Consider the following 12,329-nt stretch of genomic DNA (forward strand, 5'->3'; position numbering starts at 1 on the left):
CGTGTTGGATTTCCTATTTTTGTTATTGTTCTTATTGTTTTTGTTTTTGTTGTGGGTGTTGTTTGCATTTGTTTACAATTGTCGCAACTGTTTTTTGTTCGGTGGGCGAGAAAGTTGTATATTTGTTTGTTTAACAACCGAGCAACATGCAGCAACAAGAGCGAAATCAAAGACAACAATAGCAAAAATGACAACAAAAAGCCAGAGAAAGCAACACTGAAGCCATACACAACAAATTAAAATAGGTTAACAAAACCACTGACCTCCGCACGGAAAATTGTATATCAATTTTTACGGCACCTCAGCACAACGCCATGCTGGCGAGCATCTAGTCCACGGAGTGTCGTTAAAGTTTATCCATTCGAGAAGGAACGAAACTTTTATTGAAAACAATTTTTCTGCACAACAAGAGGCACGGCGACAGCAGCACCAGAAAGCAGGAGCATCCTTTGCTGGAGTATTCCAGTCGTAATGTAGATGCTCGTGTACGAGTGTCTGCTTATAAAGATACCTGTAAAAAGTAGTACGTTCCCAACATTAGCCTGCTCGGTCCATGTTTTTGAGTTTTTGACAATTTTAAAATGTTGAAGTTTGTTTAAAAAAAATATGAGCTACAAGTGAAGTCTTTGGCACGAAACGTAAGAAACTCGTATTACAACATAAAGAGTAAACTCAGGCAGCGCTTCGTCAAGATATTCCAATTGTTGGCAGAGTTTTTAAATATGAAAATAAAACCTCGACATATATTATGGCATCTATAATATCAGCCAGATCAAAATTCTCTGATGCAATCGTTACTTATATAAATCGAAAGCTGCAGTAGTTTTGAAAAAGTGGGCAGGGCCTACATATATGTATCGAGAAAAGAGAAGAATGAACTGCAATGGAATGGACTGCTTAATAAAGTTGACGTTGATTGAATACAGATCATTTTAAATCGCAAAGACTTTGTTAAGAAAGAACGCGGTGCGAAAATTACCATATCGGTTACACTTCTCTTAACAGCATGACCACCCTAATGCTCGCCAGAACGTTTACTTATATGCAACACGATATGTATGAGATGTGAATGTGAAGAAGTGTATGTGAAACAGCTTTAATGCACCTTTTAGATGAGTACGCCGATAAACGTGCTATTATGGGCAATGCGAATGCAGCAAAAATTGCTTTTGAATGCGCAACCATCAGTGAAATGCGCATCGTTGGCGAAGCAAAAGAAAACTTAATGAGCACAAAAGGAAGACAGCAACATCAGAAGATAACTAATAGGAAGATTGGTAAAAGCAAGAAGTAAACTAACTTAGCGCATGCAGCCGGTTGGTTGACAACATGCTTACCTTACTAAGCAGTCGGCCTTAAACAGTCAAAGTTTCAAGCTGTCAACAGCTTATGATTCAGTCGAGCATTGCGCTCGTCTGCTAGCTAGCAAGTCGAGAAAGTCTGCGCGTTATCTTAGAATGTCTACTCGCAAAAACCCTTCATTAGGTTGGCAAAAATGGCACCAATTATAAGCATCAATACTCCCTCACCTTTTCAAGATGCATGACTATTACTGACAATTCGGTAATTGTAACATAAAGAATATTCCATTTTCCTTTTAGGAAATTACTATTATCCTCTATTACGTTGTAAGCATATTTTTGTTTACAACAACAACAAAATCCATACGTATGAGTTATTCCTTTGAATACTCATATTTTTTGATACCACAAGGAAGCAGAAAATTGTTCGATGATTTCACTTCAAAACTTAATACCGTCTATTGTTCTATTATATTTATTCTGGTATCGAGTTCAAGCTGAGTGTTTGCTGATTCCATGCAGAGTTCTCTTTTCTCCTCTATAAATTTAATAGTTTACTTTTGTATTCAATTAGTTGTCCAGCAGCACAGTTTATAAATGTTTATTTACAAAGGGATTACACAGATTTTTTCACATTTTAATGATGGTATTGCACTTTAATTGCGTGTAATTGAAACAACAACCTGAACCAAACTTTTCTTTTTGCAATATCCCTTATACTCGCTCGTTAACATGTCAAAACCACATTATTGGGAACTAGAAAGTGTGCTTGAAAAATATCTAATAAGCTCTTGCAGTGGCATATATATGTAAGAAAAAGATAAACATATGAGGAAGCTCTAAATTCGTCTGAAACCGATATTATATACCTCGCAATTTAGAAAAATATGTGACATAGGTTACAGGTAGAGACCGACCGATTAATCGGCCTTGGTATCGGCATCGGCCATATTTGGCCGATTCTTTCTACTTCTTTCGGATTATACTAAAATACATTTTTTTTCTTTTTTGATTTCTTTAGAGCATACAATTTTAATTCTTCTGTTTTCCATATAAAATACAGTGAATCACATTTGACTAAACTAACGATTCATCATGGTGATAATTTAAGTCTAGTATAAAGAAATTCATCAACTTTGCATTAATGAAAGGTTATATTTAGCACTGCTAGAAACATTCGATGTAAGTCAAATATGTACAGTTTTGTTTAAAGTTGTTGAGATTTTGAAGATAATATCATAAAGTCACTATTATAGAAGCATTCGTAACTAGGTTAATTTATTTTTAAAAGTTTGCCATAGACAGGGTCACGTAATAATCACATGGTGCTGGCCTGGACTATAATAAGGTGCATGGAAAAGAACCTCCCAAACAAGCTTCCGAAGTTTCTATTGAGTCACTATCATTATTTGCCGCCTTTCATAATGTGAGATATAAATGGCAAAAGTCATCTCTTTGAAAATAACGGGTTCTTTTTACTAGACCTACTATTTTCGAATATTGGCCTTAATGCTGATATTAAGGGGTAACCCAGTGTAACCCATGAAAAATTGGCGATTTTAGGGAATTTTTTTAAAGAAAGTACTCGGGAGTACATGAGAGCGATTGCTCTTTAGAACGCTGCCATTCAAAAACTATTCAAGATACGACCTTACCTTTCACAGGATATTTTTGCAATTATAAACTATCGAATAAGCAAAAAATAAAATAACGATTTTTTGAAAATGTCAAACCGGTATACCCCTTTAAAGGAAAAAAGCTATATTGCTGATTGCAGATTCACTTTGAGAAAACGCGAATAACTTATTTGTTCTATCAACATATACATATCTTATAATAATAATTTATTTAGTTTTGAATATTAATTAAATCACTAAACAACTTCATGTTTACATATGAATTGAGTTGTTTACCTATTTTGTGATGTTATTTGTTTTTGTTTTTATTTTGTTATCACACTAATTTACTAAATAATGTGGTTGAGGAAAGAATCGGCATCGGCATCGGCCGATTCTTTGCCAACTGGCCGATTAATCGGCATCGGCATCGGCCAAAATTTTGGTATCGGTCGGACACTAGTTACAGGTCTCAAAATATCTTTTATAAATAGTATTGCTTGTATTTAGATGGTGTCTTCATATCTTGCTTTACAAATGAAATATATATTTGAAAGTATTCTATAATTTTCGATATATGTTATGTACATGTCATAAAATAATATACTCAATAAAAATGCTTTACTTAATTTCATTAAAATACCTATGGATTTAGGGATATACAAGTATAATATATGAAGTCAACCGTATGGTTCAAAATGATTGTATTGAGTATTGAAGCTATTCAAGGTATTAATCGATTATTGTATAAGCATACAACTAGCAAAAGAATCAGCTGGATAACGAGAAATTTTTCACAACTGAGATCACCTGTTCGATTTGCTACGTATTTCGACACAGAGTTTTAAATAAAAGCACAAATGAAATATTCTTGTGGATGTATAAGGAAAATATTAATGAAAAACACCATTCATAACAAAAGTTAATTACGTATATATTGCTCTTCCTCATCATCTCTGTGATTGCAATATAGGCACATTAGGAAATACATAGCTTTTAGAAGTCATTACACAAATATTTGCGAAATATTTTCGATAATTGTGTAAACATTTAATGTTTTGATACAAAAAATAAAATTGTGATCAAAACCATATAAAGTATTCTTTATTATTTAAAATAAAAGAAAAATGTTTGAAAAATTTCTAATAATTTACTTAAAGTAATAAATTTTGTAGTATAACACGACAACTCGACATTGTAGTTTGGCTATTTTTTAGTACAATGCAACCCTCGCGAAGTGTCCATTGCCTTGAGTTTGTTGGTATTCATAGTACCAAAATCTTCACGACAACCTGCGCCAATTTTCCTTTTGGTAGTATATAACGACCGAAACCCTCGCGAAGTGTCTTGCGTTTTACTTCATTCTATTGCATTCTTACCGCAATTTCTTTCTATGTTCAGATTATCTACTTGTAGGTTTCTACAATGTAATCGATTTCATATAATTATTTCAATTGATGGGTTAGGTGGGTTTCAAATTTAAAAAATCTGAAAAAATTTGTTTTGTCTTATTGAATAGTATATGTTTAAAATATTATCCAGAAATACCAAATCGATCCGAGTATATTTTCTAAGAGATATACCCTTTGGAAGTTTCGCCAATACACTTTTATCTCAAGACTCAGTTTTTCAAGTCAGTGGACACGATTTCTCAAAAAGTTAAGAAGCGACTTTGAATCACTCTTTGAAATAACATTATCTAGTTAATAAACTACGGATTTTTTTATTGTTATTACAATTATTTTTTCGAGCCAATATGAGGCCGACAATTTTACCAAAAAATTAGTGCCAACGACTGAGTTTTCGAAAACAAAAAAAAAAAAAAAAACAATTAAAAAAATAAATTTCACAAAATACTGTTTAAATATTGTATACATTATACTTATTGTATAGATTAATGATTGACATTATTTAAATCAAACATTCCTTCTTCGATTTGCTTAATTTCATTGTTATATGGATAATATAGTTTCAAATTACGTCAGATAGACTGGGAGCGTGATTTTCAAACTGTTGAAAAGATCTCACTCAAACCCTAATTTTTAACCCGTACAGTAATAAACTCGTCTCGTAGTTTTGATCATTTGGATGCATGTATGTATAAAGCTTAGCTTTAGCTTCTACTATTAACCGTCAAATGAACAAAACTATTTTAATCTACGCAACATTATAAAAATCATCAAGGTGGTAAGGCAACAGCATAACCAACACTCGCTCATCTCAAACGTACACTGTGGTAAGTACTGGCGATGACTGTGATGACAAGGGCGATTTCTCTGCAGGTTGAAGTTGTTGCAGCAAGCAACAGCTGTTGGTAACTGCGTTTGAAATTGCAAACAGTAATGGTGCAGTAACGCCACAAAAACATCGCCACGGCAAGGACAAGATATAACTACAAAACAAAAATGGCAACAACAACAATGGAAAACAACAAACGGAGCTGTGACAGTTGCAGCCATGTTGACAATGACAACAGGAGGCAATGGCAACCTGAACGACAGCGACAACTATCAAAAAGCCGAACTGCATGAGTGGGCTTTAAAGGGTAAGAAAGCCGACACTCTATATCTTTTACACAACCAGTTTTTTACCCCCCGCTCCATCAGAGTCCTCGTATATATATTTTTTGACAGTTTCTCTCATGTGTGTGGCATTTCGTGTTGCTACCTCGATGTCGTGTGGCACATCTGCTTGTAATTGTTGTAATTTTGTTAAACAAACTTTGCACAACCCTTTACTCTATCCTCCCTCTGGTCCACTGTAAGCGCTGAATTCAGTCGCCGCGGAATTCCAACACTTCTCACCTTTTCCACGCTTTGTTGTTGGCATTTTGTTTTCATCTTTTCATCGGCCTTATGTTAACTTTGTTTGTTTGTTTTGTTTTTTACCACAGGTCTCTTATCATAATGGCGCCTGTCGTCTGCTCTTAAAGCAATCACATTTTCACGACGTCCTCTTGGATGTGTTGTTGACAAATTTAAGTGTTTGCTTTATTGTTAGCTATAAGCCACTTTAATGCTGTCGCGCCATAATCACAACTATTACCGCTTCAGGATTTTATATGGAATCCAGATTTTACACCTGAGCATTATTAAAAGGTTTAATTATTTGCTTTAATAGCTTGTACGCCGGTCGTCATGACATAATATTTAGATATAAGTGAAGATTTTTCGTAATTTATGTTTTTATAATTTTATAATTCGTTTGTGAGTTTATCGAAATTCTATACGCTTTGAATGCTAAGGATGTGAACCCAAAATCACTAGAGATACTGATTACGACTAGATTTGTTACATTACTGTAGAAAAATACACTAGTTCGTTGCGTCACCAACGGAAGAAGGCAAAGTCCGTGAAAAGAAGTACTGTGATAGTTTGGCAGTTCGTTTCGTTTATGACGTAGCGTGGCACAATATCAGTAATTTTCGATTCGTCAATTCACTGCCAGTATTCTTGAATTATTATTATTCTTGAATATTATTTGAAAACAATAAGAATATTAACTTCAAACTTATTTTCGAAACAAAACCGTAACCTCTTTCTTCGATTTTTCTAAGCTTTGTTTAACAGTTTTTAGACCATTTTCTTCAGAATCTGGATGTCGAAAGAACGGATAGATAGTAATCGATTACTTGTAACATCTAAAAATAATTAATATGAATATGGAATTGTTTTCTCGATATCGAAACTTGGTAAGCATCTTATATTCAACCTAGGGATATACTGAGGCTTTCAGACAATTGCATACAGTTACATGTAATTAGGTCATATGATAATTTTATATACTCGTACAAGTTGTATACTATGGTTTCCAGGAGGAGCAAAGGGCCACAATGCGTTTTTGATCTTGTGCTAGCCTCTTGATTTGCCTTCAACTGTTTTGGCCCTTAGATATTTCAATGCCCAAATTGTTCTCCAAGTTAGAGCGGATCGGAATTTTCTTCGGCTGCCTTATTAGTTCAGAAACATACGTGTAGTATACCAAAAACACTTCGTTTGATCGGCACTGATAGTTTGGGACTACCTTACTACGTTGGGTTTGGCTTCCCTGATAAATATCGATGAACAAATCAGAGACATTGGGGAGAATAATATTTCACTTAATTATTCTAAAAATTGGCCTATGGTTCGATATTTCAACACGACCACTACCCGAAATGTAAAACGCGCGTCGTTAATTCATGGCTGAATGAACAATAAATTCAAGTTATTGAGTGGACAGTCCAAAGTCGCGATTAGAAAATCTATAGGCGATATTAAAACGGACAGTAGTATTAAAGTTTAGAATCAAAAGGTGAGCGATAGGCGTTTTTTTTTCTGATCACCATTCGGTTCTTATCAAGACAATTAATACACTGAAGTAATCCGCTGGAAGGGATATCTCGAATAATTTTAAATATTCATTATACAGAGCAATACAAGTGTTTATGTAAAATAATATTAACATCTTTGTTGACTTTAATAACTAATGACCCTGTCAACTTAAAATAAATTTGACACGCTACTGACTTAATGAACTTACCCCAAGTGTGCAGTAAAAATTACACTTTAAATTTTTCGTCATTGCTTTAATAATAATAATTTTTCGAAAAAACATCGAGTTCCACACATCAAATTTGAGTTTACCTCTATCTCAATAATTCAATAACTCAATCTTGCTAGCTTGATATTCTTATTAAACTTTGATACTTATTTATCATTAATAAATGATTTGTAGAGTAAAATGTTTAGACACGCATTTTATAAATTTTGAATAAATGATTTTTGCAAAGATCTCATTTTCTACTCAGTCTGCCGTCGTTATGAACATTTATGCAGATTCTTTATCTGACTACACACTCAACCGCCGAAAGATGTCAAAGTGCCAATAACGACAAATAAATGAATTTCTATCAACTTGGGCCGCCACTTCAGCTTACAAGGATAATATGCCTATCTGAAATGTAGTCTACGCATATAATATGCGAGTATACTCGTACAATAAATTTCATGTCAATGCTGGTGTAATCTCCACAGAAAATCAGAGTGAAAAGCGCAGCACCAGCGAAAATTGAAGAGCGCTTCAAAACGGCGACCAAAGCGACCGCTTTCCCTAAAGTATTCACTTAGATGGTATTATGCCGCAGTGACAGGCATTGTACGAGTAATACAAGTTGCAAGAACCACAGCGGCGACCAACTACACAGTAGGGAGTATTTGAGGTATTCTTCGCTGGCGCAGAGCAGTACTTATTCTTCATTTGACTGTATGCTGCCTACGTACAAAGCAGGAAAGACACAACATAAAGAAACTGCTAAGCTTAAAAAATTACATTTTAATATGGTCGAAGACGGTCGCTTAGTTGGGGGTAGAGCAACAAAAGTTTTGACAAAAGCAAGTAAATTTGCCGAGTTTCAAAATATGGGGCTACGGAAGTGGCGGAAATACAATAGGAAGCAACAGCAACAATAATATTTAAATGGGGTTGGGGAAAAAAAGTAAAAAAGAAGCTAAGTGGAAAGAAAGTACACCATAAAGCGCTCAGAAGACGGCAACTTTGACACATAGGCCAGCCGCATCGATCTTCTAAGTGAATTGAAGCAGACAAAGAAGTCGATGGCAGCGCAGATAAAAAGAAGCCATAAAGTATTTAATTTAAATAATACACAGGCGTAAACAAATAAAATATGCATTTTCTTTATTAAGGTTATCGCTGCCCGTTTGGTCAAGCAACAAACTCGAATATGCCTTTGTGTGGAGGGTTGAGTAAATGAGCTTGCAAAACATCGTTTAATGCGGAAAAAAATGGGGAGCATAAGGGAAATGACTACAGCAACAAAATTGCCAATCCATTGCTGCTAGCTTCTGTGCAATATCAATTCTTTTATAGATTACACATTTTCCCAATATTCTTTTGGCGCTTTGAATATTTTTAAAAATTCTCCGTCCGGAAAGTAGCCATCATTAGCAGTTTCATACCGACACACCACGTTGAACAGAGTATATTGGATTTGTTCTCATTAAGGGTTCTTTGTGACTCCTTAAAGACATTGATATAAAATTCCACAATAGTGGGAATGTCGACGAACTTATCTACAGATTTCGGCCCGTTTATGCCAAATTCCAATCCTTTTGTATATAAATACTAGCATAACTTATCTATATACTAGATATCGGTTCTGAAAGCAAATAAATTAAATAGTATTAATCAACTTAACTTTATGGATATCTAGCGACCTACGTCCATGGGGAAAATTTCCAAAGTACTGTAATAATATGCAACCTATTTTAGTCTCACCTGTTGCGGAGAGCAAACAATATTTGGCTGCACACGAAGTAAGCCTTTCTTAGTACTTATTTGTTTCATATTCTTTAATATTTTTTGCACTTCGAAAAGGTTGTTAATGTGACTTTTGTGACTGGCGTGTTTGGGAAACATTAAATTGTTTAGGCGTTTGTCGCTACTGTTTTCCTTTAAATTTAATATTTGTGCACTTCGCTGATTTTAATCAATATAATATTTTTTTTTCAGTTTTGCGTTCGTGGGTGTTTATTGAGTTTTTATGATTTTTTCGATTGGGGACGCAAAGATTTCCCATGAGTATACAAAATGTTTAACTTCGAAAATCTAAATTGTTTACTAAGCTCCAGTGGAAGAGATGAAAATGTGTTTCCAATTTTATTGAACAATATTTTTACACTCATTACCAAATAAAAGTCAAATTTATGTTTTCTGCTCTCTGATTTAATTTTCGCTTATATTTTTACAATGTTCGCTCATTTACATGCCCGTTTATTATGAGCAGCGCTATTAAATTTAAATCACGATTAGTGTTATTCAGTATAATGAAAACTTCTTCGTTTAGATATGTAATTGTATGGGAAATACAACTAACAATTGCGATATACATACTAGCATGTTGTGACAAGAAAAGCCTATTTCTTTTAAGATATTTCTCCCCTGACCATATCTATATTTTAAAGTGATGTGGATGGAGTTAGTTCCACATATTTGGATTTTTGTGGAGCTAAAAGACAAAATTGGAGAGTAATCTTTCTAGACCGATTTCATACATTTTGAGTAAAGACGGCTTCCATTACTGTGTCAATTGCACAGAGCTAAAGCGAGACTATTTTGAGAAATAAATCACAATATTTTCAAATTTACGTTTTTCACTATAAGGCTATGTATGTACCGATCGGACCGCACTCGTATGTTTGGCAAATTTGTGTTAGGTCTGGCAATTTTGAAGTCACGCAGAATTAATCCTTACATACACTTTTAATAATAAATTGCCGGCTATTTGTATTTACATTGCCATATTAACTCTCCTTTTCCGATAACAATTCATCAGACAATTTTCCGTGAATTAAATTCAATATGTGTGTACACTTGGGAGTATTTCACAATCGGCATTTGTCCTTGTGTTTCGACGTACTCTTCCATAAAGCAATCGCTTCGTTGCTTTTGCCTTCTGTTTATTCACGCGCATTTGTTGTTGTAGAAACATTCACGAAGCAGAACGCGTGTTTTTTTTTCAACATTTCACGCTCAATTAGAATGTTTGCATTGGATTCAAATTTTGAGTAACCAAATAAATTTAAATCGTTTGGGTTTTTACAAACCTTCAGCAACAGATGACATGTGCCCGTTTTTTGTGCGCCGGAAATTTGCATTGAAGGACAGTTCAGTTGTTTGTTTGAATACTTTTGCAAAGAAAAGGGTTTAAATTGTTTGTCCTTAATTAGCTTTTAACACCTTCCTCACTGAATCATTTTGGTTAGCACACACAAATTTATTCAATATCCGTAGGTGTTTGAAGTGCAATCGGCTCTTTTGTTTGTTAATTAGCAGTTCAAAGGTATTTGTAATTAAAATATTGCGGGGTTCGCTTTCATTCGAAATTGAATTATTTCGCCTCTTGAATTCTCAATTTGTCCAGCAAGTTAAATAAATTACGAATAATGATAACCAACCAAATTATGCCTAGCAAAATTAAAATCAGGGCATTTGGTCAATCAGCTACCTATTATTTAATTTTGTATTGCTAATGAAGGGCGGAATATGGGGCTTAATAAAAATAATATTAATATTAAGTAATATACATACTGTGAGGAAGGGATTAGTTAGGCTGCAGAAAGGCCTTTTTTCGTTTACGGTGTTTTCGATTTCAACAATTCTGATTAAGAATGTGTGATGAATTGCAGAGATCCAAAGCAACAGACTTTAAGTAGTTACTTTCTTTTCTACACTCGTTGATAGCTATCCTGTCAATATTCTGCGGTGAAATATGCTTTTGTCGCAAAAATATAATTAAGCATTTTGATGGAAAAGTAATCAACCATGTTTTAAATTACGTTGAATCGATTTGGCCCAATTTCGTAAATTCTAACAACAAATCTCTTAAAGTCGAAGCGACATGTCAAATTTTCCGAGATGTTCAATGTCAGAAATTAGAAAACCTAGATCTACGGAATTAACACGCCTCGCAAACCTTGGATCATTGAGAAGTGCAAGCTAAATATTCGAGCCGAAATCATTAAGTCTGTATCTTAAGGAATATCTATTAGGAAGAGGGAGAGTGTCAAAAATTATAAGTTACTATCAGAGATCCTGCGAGGTCTTTTGTTGCAGTGCACCTCAGCTAGCATCCATCCTTGGCTCTCTTTTGTTGGCACTGAGAGCAGTTGAAGGCAGCCTTGGAAAGTAACGCTAATCACTATCAATGCCATCTTAGGCATCAACCCACGCGGTAATCCACAAGAGATTCGTAGGCCCCCGATTGCAGGCTAGGCTGCCCGGCGTCAGGCGAGCGGAAACAAAGCACTGGGGCACACTGGAAGAGGAAACATCGAGGAGGAAAATACCACCATCAACCAGCTGCGGGCTAAACTAGTGAAGCTAAGCTCATACTTGTGCATGCTAGACACGATATGGAAAATGTTTGAGCCTGTAAGACGTGTAAGATTAGAACAGCATCTTGAAAAAGAATCGCTGAGCTTGGCAGAGAACCAATATGGATTGCGAAAAAATAGGTCAACGATAGATGCCATTAAGAAGCTAACTGATGACGCAAGTGAAGCCATAGGGAACAAGATGGATGTATGGATCTAAAGAATAACTGGCGAAGTTCTCCAAGGCTCAGGCCTGGGCCTACCACTATGGAACTTACGATATGACGGTGTGCTGCGCCTTTCCCTACCCATAAGAATGTCGAAATAATTGGATATGCAGATGACATTGCAATAACGGTAGTGGCGAAGGAAAATTACCAAATAGAGAGCATCTGCAATCAGATAGTAATTAAAATAAATGAATGGCTATTTTTAAAAAACCTATAATTAGGTATAATGGAGCTAGGGGAAGTTAAGACCCGATTTTAACCGTTTTTGGTACATTGACACACTATTGAAAGAAAAATATTCCCATTGAA

Source organism: Zeugodacus cucurbitae, chromosome 3, assembly GCF_028554725.1.
Source record: "Zeugodacus cucurbitae isolate PBARC_wt_2022May chromosome 3, idZeuCucr1.2, whole genome shotgun sequence".
In the NCBI taxonomy this organism is placed as follows: domain Eukaryota; kingdom Metazoa; phylum Arthropoda; class Insecta; order Diptera; family Tephritidae; genus Zeugodacus; species Zeugodacus cucurbitae.